The sequence below is a fragment of the Oryctolagus cuniculus genome, chromosome 9, assembly GCF_964237555.1.
Source record: "Oryctolagus cuniculus chromosome 9, mOryCun1.1, whole genome shotgun sequence".
In the NCBI taxonomy this organism is placed as follows: domain Eukaryota; kingdom Metazoa; phylum Chordata; class Mammalia; order Lagomorpha; family Leporidae; genus Oryctolagus; species Oryctolagus cuniculus.
The window spans coordinates 99,290,335-99,304,991 of NC_091440.1; the positions used below are offsets into that span (position 1 = coordinate 99,290,335).

The following is a 14,657-nucleotide window of genomic DNA, read 5'->3' on the forward strand; positions in this document are numbered from 1 at the left end:
GTTGTACCAGCAAGAAAAGAAGTATTTCAAGAGTGGTAAGGCTACATCAAAAGGATATAGACAGAGTAGATGTTGTGGCATAGCAGGTTAGAGCCGTGGCCTGCAGCACCAGCATCCCATATGGGCGCCGGTTCAATTCCCAGTTGCTCCACTTCTGATCCATTTCCCTGCTAATGCACCTGGGAAGGCAGCAGAGGATGGCCCAAGTGCTTGGTTCCCTGCACCCACATAGGAGACTTGGAAGAAGCTTCTGGCTCCTGGCTTCAGATTGGCCCAGCCCCAGTTATTGCAGCCATTTGGAGAATGAACCAGTGATTGGAAGATCTCTCTCTCTCTCTCTCTCTCTCTCCTTCTCTCTGTAATTCTGCTTCATTTATTTGAAAGGCAGAGTTACAGAGAGGGAGAGGCAGAGAGAGACAGACAGACAGACAGACAGAGGGAGTGAGGTCTTTCATCCACTAGTTCACTCCCCAAATGGCTGCAACAGCTGGAGCTGGGCCGATCCAAAGCCAGGAGCCAGGAGCTTCTTCTGGGTCTCCCACATGGGTGCAGGGGCCCAAGGACTTAGGCCATCTTCTACTGCTTTCCCAGGTCATAGTAGAAAGCTGGATCTGAAGTGGAGCAGCTGAGTCTCGAACCGGCGCTCATATGGGATGCTAGCACTGCAGGTGGCGCTTTACCCACTGTGCCACAACACTGGCCCCATAAATAAATAAATCTTTAAAAAGAAAAATGAAGGAGAAAGGAAAACTATCATAGAGCAGAATGCCAGCTAATAAACGTAGACAGAATGGCAGGATTAAAGGATCAACATTCGACAGCCATCAGAGTAATACCTGGTTTAGGGCGGAATCACCAATGTATGTGAAGATCACTGAACAGAAATGTGTTAGGGAACAGGATGTTACTGCACAGGCTGAAATATCTCTTCACAAAAAAATCATTTTTTAATTAGCACCAAATACTTCCTGGTAACTTACTGTGGAAAACAAAGCAGACTCTGTAACCGAGAGATTAAGGTTAGCATGACCAGTTATGGCACAGATCGGCATTGTGTGCTGCTCAATAATGCGCACTGAAGACAGCACAAGTGAGTTTTCCTGCCAAACAATACACAACCTGAATTTAACAATAAGGAAGCATATATAGGGTGACATAGCTACAGATGCAGAGAGATTGGCCCACATACCTGTATCCATTGAGAAAGAGAGAGAGGAATGAATGAGTGATAAGGCAAACACAGTAAAATGCTAGCAATTAAGGAATCTGGGTGAAGGGTAAGGGAGTTCTTTACATTACTCTTTCAAATTTTCAATTACCATTAAAATTATTTCAAAATAAAAAGGTTTTAAAATTTAAGTCAGTAAACCAGGGGCTAGATGTCCATCCCCTTGTGAAAGTAAAGCTGCCTCAGAGGACACTGAGAAGCGCTTCAGCCTAAGTAGCAGCCTGCAGAGTGGTAGCAGAGGCCGCAGCAAAATGGTGCAGCTGCATGGAGAGAAGTGAGTGTTGTGTGCGTGGCTGGCTGAGGGCTGCATGACCAGTAAGTAGACAGAAGATGGCAAGTTTTAGTTTATCAGAAAGAAAAACTTCTATGTCTCTCTAAAAAAGAATGGGCAGGGGCCAGTGTTGTGGCGCAGCCACCACCTGCGTCGCAAGCATCCCATATTAAAGTGCCCAGTTCAAGTCCCAGCAGCTACGTCTCCAATCCAGCTCCCTGCTAATGCACCTGGGAAGGCAGCAGATGATGGCCCAAGGACATGGGCCCCTGTCCCCCATGTGGGATACCAGAATGGAATCTTGGCTTCTGATTGAGCCTGGCCCAAACCTGGCTGTTGCAGCCATTTGGAGAGTGAACCAACAGATAGAAATCTCTTTCCTCTCTCTCTTTCAAATAATAAGTAAAGAGTAAATTTTTTTAGAAAACGGGCAGCCGTGTATGAGTATGTTCTTTTTCCACTGGAGAGAAGCTGCTTGGGTTACAGAAAGGATTCAGGATTGCAAGGATATGTAAGACAGAACCTCCCCTTCTCTGCCCCCCCAACCCAGTCTTAGCACTGCATTTGAATGTGAAATGCTAACTCAGACTTCCCACATTAAATAAAAGGCTTGAAAAGGGGAAGATGGGAGTAATGGGAAATAAATAATTGTTTAGAAAGAGTTTACATAGAAAAGTTCAGTGTGTAGATAAGGATGAAGGCCATTTTTTCTTTTTCCACTGAAGATAGAATGTATGTATTGAGTGTATATTAAGTTACAAAAAGAAGTATATTTCAGTTAAATACTGTGAACCATGGAACAAAAGAATATTGTAGAATTTCTTCCTGGAGAATTTTTGTTGTTGATATTTTTGTTTTATAATTTGAGAGACAGCTCCCAGCTGCTGGCTCGCTTCCCAAGTGCTCACAACAGCCAGGGCTGGGCCAGGCCAGAGCCAGGAATTGGAATTCTGTCCTGGTCTCCTTCATGAATGACATGGACCTAACTATTTGAGCATCACCTGCTGCCCCCCAGGGTGCATGGTAGTGGGAAACTGAAACCAGGAGCAAAGCTCAGACTTGAACCCAGCCACTCTGGTATGGTGTATGGGCATGTCAACTGGCATCTAATGTCAGTTGATACAAGCAACTTTATGAATGAATTTTAACAACACTCTGTTAAACAAAAGAAATCAGATATAGAAGAGTATATACTTAATGTATTCATGACATTCAAGAACAAAGTAAATTAACCTATGGTGACAAAAATTAGAATGGTGACTACCTATAGGAATTAAATGAAAGAGAATGCAAGAAAACCTTCTGGAATGATGGAAACATTCTGTATTTTGCCTGAAGAGATAGTCATGTGGGTGGATATATTTATCAAAGCCCATCAAATTGTACACTTAATCTATGTATTTTGCTAATATGTCAGTGTTACTTTAATTTTTTTAAAAAAGCAAACTCCAATCTCCTTTGGAACTGTTTGAAGCAGTTCAAGTGATAGGCAGATTCCACTAAAAAGCTAAAAATGGAATTTTTCCCTAGAGTAAAACTTTTTTTTTCTTTTTTCCACCATAAATGCCAGCCTCCCATTGGGGCTGAGCCACGCTGGAATGAACTTGTATCGGCCAGCCCACTCTGTGGGTCACTGAGCTTTGGATTCCAGGTCCCTTTCCCAGCACTTAGTCCCATTTTTAATTTTCAGGAAGTATTGTTCCAAAACTTGGCTCAGGCCTTACCCTCTCCCTGGATTCCTTTTTCCACTTGTTTTCTTAGTTTTGATCAATTGCTCTTTGGCTTGCACCCCTCTCTTTTCAAAGCGGTGGATTAGGGGACTTTAATGCTGCGCAGTACTGGGCACAGAACCTAGAAGTCATCTCCCTCACTCAGGAATGCATCCGCCATCAGTCACAGACATGACATTTCATTCTTCTCTCCGAATGCGTTTGCAGATTGTTGTGCCACACGAGTGAGCCAAGTGGACATAGGAGCTGTTGGGGGGCAGAGCATTAGGGGCAGCAGGGGAAGACCAGAAGAAAGAAAGAAAGAAGAAGAATGGCTCTTTGTGGGGTAGCAAACTTTGTTCTGGTTCCCAGCCCGAAGGTTTCTGATCTGGTTTTCTTCTTTTTGTGATGTTTGAACTTGTTTCCTCGGCTCAGATGGTGAACTCTTGTCCAAAACACTGAGAGCAGCAGAGTGTGAGAGGCTGCGGGAGGCAAGCCCAGCACTCCAGCAAAACGGATTGCAGACCCATGAAGATAAATGTGTCTCTGTATCAGGACTGGGCTTGAGAATGGCTCTGTGTGTGTGTGTGTGTGTGTGTGTGTATGCACCACGCGCATGCGTGCACGTGTGTATGTGTGTGTGTCTTGACAAATTTACAAGAAATACAATGGACGAGACTCATTTTTCCTCTCCTCTGTTCTCACACAATCTGGTACTTTCTTCTCTTCTGACAACTGCCATTAACCATGTTTCATGCAAAGACTAGGGTATCCTGCCAATTGCATATCGAAATCTCTGGCAAGGAAAAGTTTATTTGAGAAGAAAGAAAGAAAAAAGGAATATGGGGAAGAGTTGGACAGACATAGCCCAAGACAGGTACAGGGACTGATAGGGCGCTAAATTAGACCCCAGGACCCAATCTCCTGCCTTCTGATAAAATCCCCTAAAACTAAGTTGAAAAAAGTAAGAGGAAATGGGGATTTGAGTGTAGAGGAAGTAAAGAACTCTCTTACATAGTTGAAATTACACAGATATGAAGTTATTTGCGTTTCAGTCCCAATGTGAGAACAGCCTTATGGTGTTTTGATGTGTGTGTGGTTGGAGGTGCTTAGGAGGCAGAGTACAGGCTTAGGAGGCTGATCTTGCTGGGAGTGGTGGGGAAGAGAAGCAGAGAGGGAGGGAGAATCTTGAATTCACTCTGATTCACCCCCTAAATGGCAGCAATGGCCGGAGCTGGGCTGATCCAAAGCCAGGATCCAGGAGCTTCTTCCAGGTCCCCCATGTGGGTGTGAGGCCCAGACACTTGGGCCATCTTCTACTGCCTTACCAGGCCATAGCAGAGAGCTGGATAAGAAGTGGAGCAGCTGGGTCTCGAACCAGCACCCAAATGGGATGCCTCGGCGCTGGCCCCAGATCTTGATTATTTTTAGCTGCCTTAATTACACGTTTCCTTTGTGTTTCATGTGTCTCTGTGAGAGGTTAGCGTCCCCCAAGTCCCTGGAGCTCCTGTAGGAGCAGTTAGTTGCCATTTGGGCATGTTAATGAGTCTTGGCAGTTAGCCACAGCCCATGCACTGAGCACAGGTCTGGCATCTTCACTGTCCTCTTCCAGGGAGTGAGAATCATGGATACCACAAACCTGCAGCCAGCAGGGTGGGGGGAAGCTTGCAAATGACAGTCCAGTCAGAGCTCTCAAAGCGTTACATTTCTTACAAAAGCTTTAGTGATACCAGTCTTCCTGGGACAGCCTAGGAAGCAGAAGTCACTTGTAGGCAGTGTCTGCTGTGGTGTGTTCCAGCAACTTGCAGCCATGTGTTTTCCCTGCAAACCTTAGCAGGTGACACATTCCCATAGTAGCAGTGGTGCGCAGTGACTCTCATGGGAAACCTGTGTCAGTGTAAAGAAAGGAAAAGACAGGGGCATGGCTTCCAGGCTGCAGTCAAATAGGAGCAGTCTCCAGTTCTCAGTCTCCCAGTTCTTGCGGCCCTTCCGTGCTGACTCCCCTGTGTCCCTGTGTCAAGTCCTGCTCCCAGGGATTGTGGGAGGCTGCTGCCACAGCCTCCCCTCCCACGGCCTCACTAGTCCCCAACATCCTAGCTGTTGTTACTATTGCTCTTCACCCCTTAAAAGAGTGTCCTACTGCTGGGGCCACTGCCATGGGAGTGAAGTGTGCTCCCTGCTCCCCTCCCCCCGCCCCCAGCACTCAGTAGGGAAGGTGGGGCAGCCACGTTGGCTGTCCTCTGGGAGACACGTTCCCAGTACCTGAAGTGAGAACTCAGAAGGCACCTTCCAGTAGAGAAACTGTTAGGAATGCTGACTAAATTCCGTGGCATGGTGCACTCGTGTTACATCGTGTTGGTGTGTACAGGCGGGCACAGCAGAATACCACAGACAGGGTGGCTGAAGCAGCAGAAGTGTGTGTGTTCCCGGTTCGGGGGTTAGAATTCCAGTTCCATTCTGTGTGTCTGTGCGAGGTCTTTCCTCTGTTCCTGTGCATCTCTGGTGTCTGTGTATGTGTCCAAATTCCCTCTGATGAGTACCTCAGTCATGTTGGATTAGGGCCCGTGCTACAGGCCTTGTCTTTACATAACCACCTCCTTAACCGCAGAAACGCCTGGGATGCTGACGACCAAGGCTGTAATCTGTTCATTGGAATTGGGGAGGCAGGGAAGGAGCATGACACAGTTCAGCCCTCAACAAACCAAAATTTTATGGGTGAAGTAGACTCATGGTGGGGCATGTGTTGTGGTGCAGCAGATTAAGGCACCTCTTGGACTTAACCCACATCCCATTCCTTCTAATTGAGTCCCAGCTCTGCTTCTAATCTGGCTTTCTGCTGTTGTGCCTAGGAGGCAACAGATGATGGCCCAAGGACTTGGGTTCCTACCACCCACATGGGAGACCCAGATGGAGTTCCTGGCTCCTGGCCTCAGCCTGGCCCAGCCCCAGCTATGTGGGCATTTGGGGAATGACCAGCATATTTAAGACCTATCTATCTATCTATCCAAGTATTTCTCTCTCTCTCTCTCTCTCTCTCTTTCTCTCTTTTTTCTGTCTCTCTCTCTCTCTGTCTGTCTTACCCCCACTCTGCCTTTCAAATAAATAAAATAAACAAAACTTAAAAAAACAAAAGCAGGCTATGGGAACTGCTTTGGAACCTAACTACTACGTAGGTAATTGCTGCAGGCTTTCAGACAGCTGTGTTCCAGACTCTGGCAGTTGCATTCCTAGTAAACCACAGGGCCTGCCTGCTGAAGGTGGGGAGGTTCTGCAGAACCTGTTTTGTGCAGCTGATTCCCACAGTACTCTCTTCAGGGCATGCAGGGCCCACTGGGTACTTCGATCCAGAGTGCTGTGTGGAAAGAACATAGTAACTGGACCTTTCTAAACCAGCTATGTAACAGACATGCAGCCATAAAGTATGAAGTAGATGCTTGCTTAGCAAATGAATGGAATCGGGACTTTTCTGGAGATAAGATTGCACTGCTCCCCTGTACCAGCTGAATGCTGTCTTACTGCTTTGTGTAACCTCTTCTTCTACAGAAGACCACCTAAGCATGGAAGCCTACTGTAGGCTCTGGGCACGAGGGAGCCTTTCATTTCACTGCTGAAGATAACAGATCTTGCTGTAAATTATAGTGACGCTTATTAGCCCTAAAGATCAGATTTTGACTGATGAGATTGCTCATGGTGTTCTTGCTAAAGATAAATAGTGATTTTAATGTTATCAGACTGGAGGGCTCTTACTCTTTTCTCAAACCAAACTTCAGACACAGTGTCTTACTGCCAACTTAACAGGAAAGTGGCTAGGATCAAAGCTTAAAACTACTATGATGGGGTGTTTGATGAGGTTCCTGCCTGGTGTGGTTTTTCCTGGCTCCATGCCTGAAATTTCACTGGTTCAGGTTATTCCTTCGAATTAAGCATCTCTTAGAGGTGCTGCCTTTTTGCAAACAGGTATTTCTAAGAAGCGCAGCACATGGTCAGGGTCCCCTTAGCTTGCCCTTGGCACCTAGGGTGTGAAAGGAGTGAGTGAGTGGGGGAAAGAGGAGCTCCAGAAAGGAGAAAAGTGCCAGACTCATCTCCAGCATAGCCCAGGCCAGGGACAAAGTACGAGGATGCTCTGACTTTAGGCTACTTGATAGCATATCTGGGGCGGATGGAGAATCACATTAACTTTTTCAAGGCGTTAAGCTAAATCATTTGAATCAGCAGATACTTAGTCCTACATGTAAGTGCCCCACAGACTGTCGGAATGCAGCTCTCAGGAAGGCAGGGAATGACAGTGGTGAGCTTTCTCCGGTACCACAGGACAAAATGGAGAGGCTTCAGCCCAGAGCCTCCGAGAACTGAGTACTTCCAGAGAGAGAGCTGCAGGCTCTCGGGGGGCCCACCCTGTGTCGTTGTATAAAGAAACCAGGATGAGCTGAATTTAGTCAGGGGTTATTGAACCCGAATGAACTTAGAGATCATCTCATCTCCTCTTTGTTTTTACACATACGGAAGCTGAGGCCAGAGAGGTGAGGTGGCAGAATTAGGACATGACATTTACTTCCATTCAGGCCCTCTCCTACCACTTCATCTTGTAACCTTCAGAAGAAAGTCCTCTTGCCTCACAGAGGATGCCCTGGTCACAGCCGTGTGGGCCTTCTCTGTCGTGAAATCTCCGTGGGACACTGCTGGAGCACAGGGCTTCTGGCTCAAGCAGTTGTTTTGGTAATGGATCAGCACAGGTAGATGTGAGACTTTTTTCTTTTAAGATTTACTTTATTTGAAAGGAGAGTTACAGAGAGGCTGAGGCAGAGAGAGAGAGAGAGAGAAAGCAAAAGGGGGAGGGCGTCTTCCATCCGCTGGTTTACTCCCCAGATGGCCGCAATGGCCCGAGCTGGGCCAGTCTGAAGCCAGCAGCCTGGAGCGTCTTCCAGGTCTTCCATGCAGGTGCAGGAGCCCAAGCACTTGGGTCAGCTTCCACTGCTTTCCCAGGCCACAGCAGAGAGCTGAATCAGAAGTACAGCAACCCGTTCTCGAACCAGCGCCCGTATGGGATGCCAGCACTGCAGGCAGCGGCTTTACCTGCTATGCCACAGCACCAGCCCTGATGCAAGTCGTAGTAGACACTGTGTGTGACTGAACCCTGTGGATTGCTTTAGGAGAGAAAAGTAATAATAGAAAAGTCTCCATTAAGGAGTTTCTTTAACCTCTTGCAGGTCGCTCTGCCAGCACCTTTCTTACTCTCTGCGTTGTCAGAGGAACCCTTTGCATTCGACCTGCCATATCGTGCCCACAGGCGGCCATCCTGCAGGCATTGGGGGTAACTGGAAGGAGCCACAGGCAGCAGTACTGGGGCTGTTGTTTATTTGGATTGGCCGCGTCCAGTGTATACAGGGGGTGATTCCATGACTCCAGATCTCTTGTAGCACTTGTCTTCTCACTTGTCTCCTGAGGGTTGAGCCCACCTCCCTGTGCAGTACAGAGAGATCTGGTGATTCTTCTGCTCTCCAAAGTGCTTGCCTTGGCATGGGCTTTCCCTTGCCATGCTTGGCCATGCCCTCCACTTGGGAACAAAGCTGCGTGAAGCCATACAAGCCCTGCAGTGCCTTGGCTTTGCCCATACCTTCTGGGGGAGCTGTGCTCACGAGTGTGGTGAGCTGCACTGAGCCAGATTGGGCTGGAAGTGTCCCTGGAGTCTCTCAGTCTCACCCTTCTTCACCTAAGTAAACAGTGACTGCCAAATTCTCCGAGCTTTAGGGGGCTGTGGGAATATTTCTCTTTCAACCCCAACTTTCCCCCAGAGTTTTCAAATCGCATCACATATTTCCCTCCCTTCAGCAGTCCAGAATTAGTAATGAGCATCTCTGGGCCCCACCCCACCCCCATCCTTCTCCGTGTCAGCCAGACCAGACACAACTCGCCCTGTCACTGTGCTGTGCTTGCCCCTCACCACCACCCGCTGGTGCCCCATGCGATGGCCGTGTGCAGCTGGGCACACTCAGAGCAGCCCGTGTGACTCCAGAGCTCTGGTCAGTAATGGAGCCCCTGCCATGGCCTTTTCCAGTTCCTGGGCCAGGAGTTCGTATCACTCCAAAGGGCAAGTTTGTCATCTTACCGGGGAGTCAGGAGACTTCATCCAGAGAACATATTAGATTTGTACGAAGGAAAAAAAAAAGCAGCCAAATCCATAGCTTTCTGCAGGAGTCTTCCCAGTCTTCCTGCCACAGTGGCTGGAGTCGGGTGCCGTGTGCTGGAAACCGCGAGCCACACCGGACCTGTGGGCGCATTGAGCATATGTCACTGCAGCCAGAGGACGTGTCCTTCTTCCCGCAGGCCAGAGAGAGCGTGGACTGGGCTGTGTGCTGGTTTAGCGCTTAAACCTCAGCTGCAACAAAGCTTTGTTCTTAGCTCCCTGACAGTTTGAGCATTGGGTTTCTTATTAGTTGTTTGGGTTTGTTTTGTTTTGTTTTGTCATCCTCTCCCTTTGACACTTTTTGTTTCTGAGAGCCAAAGCAAACACGCTGGGCTGGCTGGCTAACCTGGCCGTGGCTGCCGTTCCCAGAATGCAGGCTGCTCTGATGGATCCCCCTGGCAAGGAGAGAAATTCTTCTCCATTTTGATAATGTCGGGCCCTTGCTTTGAATGTCTCAGTTCGCTTCAGCCAACAGATCTGTAAGAGACAATATGAGATATCATCAAACCAACCAGACAACTGTTAAAATTCTGCCTAGCTGGGAAGTCTAGGTCTTTGTTTAGAATGCTCCATTTTTTTCTCAGGCCTACATCAGGGAATCTGGCCTGGCAAAACCCACCTGGAAACCACCCGTCTCTTGCTTGAGAACCACGCTTCATTGTAAGATTCCACCAGGCGGTATAGCTGGCTTGTTCTTTGAGTGAGATGTTACATCACAGTTCCCTCACTGTTCCAAGGACATTTCTGCACAAGAGGTGATGCTACATTCTCCCAGCTCCTGAAACTTAGTGCACAAGGACCAGTCAAGCCAGTGTGAATCTCCTATTTAGGTGTTTGTTTTAGTTTTAGTTTTTGTTTTTGAGAAGGGGAGGGAGTTCTATTCTAATTTTAATTTTTTAAGATTTATTTATTTGAGAGGCAGAGTTACAGGCAGAGAAGGGGGCAGACATAGAGAGAGGTCTTCCATCCGCTGGTTCACTCCCCAAATTGCCGCAACGGCCAGAGATGGGCCCAATCAAAGCCAGGAGCCAGGAACGCAATCTACATCTCATATGTTGGTGGCAGGGACCCAGCCACTTGAGCTGTCACCTTTGTGCCCATTAGCAGGAAGCTGGAATTAAGAACGTAGCTGGGAATCAAACCTAAGCGCTCCAGGATGGGACCACTAGCCCACACTCCCAACCCTTCACTTTTATTTTTTGTGGTTATGTTACCTGTTTCCTGGCCATGTTCTTTCTCTGTCCATTCCCTTTCCTCATTTGTTCACAGAAGGTATAACACCTGAACCAAATTACAGCCATTCAGGAGCAAGGGCAACCTGGGAATCTGTGGACACAGGATCTCACAGACAATAAACTTAAATCGTCTCAGCTAGAAGCTAGAGAAGCATACCGTAGGCAGGTAAGCAGCCAGCCACAGGACACTGGTATGTTAATGATGTCTTCAGATACTAAATAGACTCATCAGAAAGCAAAGTCTGGATTATATACAGATAGCTTGACAACTGGGTCACTGCTGGTTCCAGCTCCTGCCATATGTAAGATTAACCTGGAGTAACAGGTGCTAGCGATTTGTGTTTTCACTCTGTAGCTTGCCACTAATCCCAATCCACTTTTTTTTTTTTAAAGATTTCTTTATTTATTTGAAAGGCAGACTTATAGAGAGGCAGAAGCAGAGAGAGAGAGAGAGAGAGAGAGAGAGAGAGGTTTCCATCCATTGGTTCACTCCGCAAATGACTGCAATAGCCGGAGCTGTGCCAATCCAAAGCTAGGAGCCAGGAGCCTCTTCCGGGTCTCCCACCTGGGTGCCGGGGCCCAAGGACTTGGGCCATCTTCTACTGCTTTTCCAGGCCACAGCAGAGAGCTGGATTGGAAATGGAGCAGCCAGGACACGAACCGGCACCCACCCATATGGGATGCTGGGACTGCAGGCGGTGGCTTTACTTGTTATGCCACAGCGCCAGCCCCACCAATCCACTTTTTTTTTTTTTTTTTTTTTTTTTGACAGGCAGAGTGGACAGTGAGAGAGAGAGACAGAGAGAAAGGTCTTCCTTTGCCGTTGGTTCACCCTCCAATGGCCGCCGCGGCCGGCGCGCTGCGGCCGGCACACCGCGCTGATCCGATGGCAGGAGCCAGGAGCCAGGTGCTTTTCCTGGTCTCCCATGGGGTGCAGGGCCCAAGCACCTGGGCCATCCTCCACTGCACTCCCTGGCCACAGCAGAGGGCTGGCCTGGAAGAGGGGCAACCGGGACAGAATCCGGTGCCCCAGCCGGGACTAGAACCCGGTGTGCCGGCGCCGCTAGGCGGAGGATTAGCCTAGTGAGCCACCCACCAATCCACTTTTAAAATATGTATATTATGTTCATTTTATTTGAAAGGCACAGAGAGAAAGAGAGAGGTCTTCTGTCTGTTGATTCACTCCCCCATGTGCCTGAAACAACCAAGATTGAGCCAAGCCGAAGCCAGGAGTTCAGAACTCAATCAGTCTCACATGTGAGTGGCAGGAACTCAAAATTGAGCCATCACCTGCAGCCTCCCAGGGTGGACATTAGCAGGAAGCTAGACTCAGAAACAAAGCGGGACTCAAACCAGGCACTCTTCGCAAGCAGCGATGTAACTTTCACCTGGGTTACTCAGCCTCTCGGTTGTTGCCTTTCACAAACTAATGACTGATTGTACAGTGTAGCGGTAAGCACCAGTGAGTGATGGGACAGCGCTGAAAGGACTGCCAGTTAGCACTTGCTCCATCACCTCCGACTCCCGTCATCCAGCCCGTGTGTGTAGCTCAGAGCGCGTGGCCGTGCACCCTGGGACTTCGCTGTCCTTGTACACTTTTTTCTAAGGGGGAGACTTCCTCCTCTTCTCCACAGAGATCTTGTGATCTGGAGATGAGGCTTGATCCCCTAACTGCTGATTGGGCTTATTGCGTAACACATAGTAAGATTTCCTGAAGCCAATACTTCTGTCAGTCCCATCTGACATAACAAGCCAGAGAACCTCTTTAGGCCTTGGTAATCTAACCTGTAAGGTTAGAAGCCTCGACTGGTTCTGTTAATACCCTTCCGGGCTTTTGAGTTAACGTTTCAGAATCAGCCTGCTCTGAACTTAGCTCCTTTTTTTTTTTTTTTTTTTTTTTTTTGACAGGCAGAGTGGACAGTGAGAGAGAGAGACAGAGAGGAAGGTCTTCCTTTGCCGTTGGTTCACCCTCTAATGGCCCCCGCGGCCAGCGCGCTGCAGCCGGCGCACCGCGCTGATCCGATGGCAGGAGCCAGGAGCCAGGTGCTTTTCCTTGTCTCCCATGGGGTGCAGGGCCCAAGCACCTGGGCCATCCTCCACTGCACTCCCTGGCCACAGCAGAGAGCTGGCCTGGAAGAGGGCAACCGGGACAGAATCCGGCGCCCCGACTGGGACTAGAACCTGGTGTGCCGGCGCCGCTAGGCGGAGAATTAGCCTAGTGAGCTGCGGCGCCGGCCTTTTTTTTTTTTTTTTTTTTTTTTTTTTTAAGATTGATTGATTGATTGATTTGAAAGTCAGTTATGCAGAGAGAGAGATCCGCTGTTTCAATTGACCGCAACGGCCGGAGCTGCGCCAATCCGGAGCCAGGAGCCAGGAGTTTCTTCCTGGTCTCCCATGTGGGTGCAGGGGCCCAGGGACTTGGGCCATCTTCTACCATTTTCCCAGATCATAGCAGAGAGCTGGATCGGAAGTAGAGCAGCCAGGACGTGAACCGGCACCCATATGAGATGCTGGCACCGCAGGCAGCAGCTTTACCCGCTAAGCCACAGTACCGGCCCCCTGGACCAGGCTTAACAGGCCTGGTCATTCTGTGGTTGGATATTTGCCTGGGCCAGGGGATCAGTGTGGACAAATACATGATCAGCTTTGTGTTTCTATAGATTTCCTGGAAGTCATAATTGTTTTACTTCCTTCAGAGCTAGGCAGTGACCAGTATCAGTTGTAGAGTGTTAAGTGCCATTGCTGGGGAGCAGAGAAACTCTTGATTTGTTTTTGTGTTGTTTTGTTTGTTTGTTTATAAGGCAGAGCAACAGAGAGCAAGAACAGGGTCTTTTCTACCATCCACTAATTCATTCTCCAAATGGCTGTGATACCCAGGAGCCAAGAACTCCATCCTGGTCTTCCACATGCGTGACAGGAACCCAGATCCTTGGGCCATCTTCCCCCTGCTTTCCAGGTGTATTAGCAGGGAGCTACACCAGGAGCAGAGTAGCTGAGACGCAAACTGGTACTCTGATTTGGGATGCTGGTTCACAAGTGGGGGCTTAACCTACTGTTCCACAAGGCAGGCCCTTTTGTTTTTAACCTTTTTTCTTTTTTTTGAATTGCCTTTTAAATTTAGTTTTGTAACTTCTTTATTCATTTTTTTTCTATTTTTTTAAGATTTTATTTATGTATTAGAAAGGCAGAGTTAGAGGGAGAGGCAGAGAGAGAGAGAGACAGAAACAAGGAGATCTTTCCATCTCTGGGGAGATCTTCCATCTGTTGGTTCACTCCCCAAATGGCCGCAAAGGTCAGAGCTGGACCAGGCCGAAGACAGGAGCCGGGAGCCTCCCCCTGGTCTCCCATGTGAGTGCAGGAGCCCAAGTACTTGAGCCATCTTCTGCAGTTTTCGCAGGCTCACTAGCAGGGAGCTGGGACTCAAACCAGTGCCCAGTGGGAAGCTGGTGTTGCAGGTGGTGACTTTACCCACTATATCACAATGCCAGCCCCTTGTTTCTTTTCTTTTTAAACACTATTTATTTATTTGACAGTGACAGAGAAAGGAAGAAACAGACAGAGAGGTCTTCCATCCACTGGTTCACTGCCCATGTGGCCACAGTGGCCAGGCCAAAGCCAGGAACCTGGAACTCCATCTAGGTCTCCCGTATCATGTCAGGAACCAAAGTGCCTGAGCCATGCAGAGTCACAGGAGGACCTGCTGCCACTATGGCTGTCCTGTTTTTAACCTTTAAAAACTAACAGGAAAAAGATATGACTGAAAAATAACATTGAGGGGCTGGTGCTGTAGTGCAGCGAGTTAACCCGCCATCTGCAGCACTGGCATCTCATATGGGAACCAGTTCTAGTCCCAGCCGCTCCACTTCCAGGTCAGCTCCCTACCTGGGAAAGCAGTGGAAGATGGCCCAAGTGCTTGGACCCCTGCACCTGCTTCGGAGACCCAGAGGAAGCTCCTGGCTCCTGGCCACCCTGGGTGTTGAGGCCATTTGAGGAGTGAACCAGCAATTCTCTCTAATTCTGAGAGATAAAT

At 48.6% G+C, this 14,657-nt stretch overlaps 1 protein-coding gene and 1 long non-coding RNA gene across 12 annotated transcripts in view; one reads left to right on the forward strand and one right to left on the reverse strand.

Annotated features, from left to right (window-relative positions):
- The window catches only part of ERC1 (ELKS/RAB6-interacting/CAST family member 1), a 518,217-nt gene that overhangs the window by 481,672 nt on the left and 21,888 nt on the right, over positions 1 to 14,657 (forward strand). The gene's annotated exons all lie outside the window — the stretch shown is intronic.
- Positions 7,955 to 9,474, reverse strand: LOC138843850 (uncharacterized). The gene is made up of 2 exons (XR_011378953.1): positions 9,315 to 9,474; positions 7,955 to 8,352 (listed from the first exon to the last, which is right to left on the reverse strand). It is a non-coding gene; the product is annotated as an uncharacterized lncRNA (long non-coding RNA).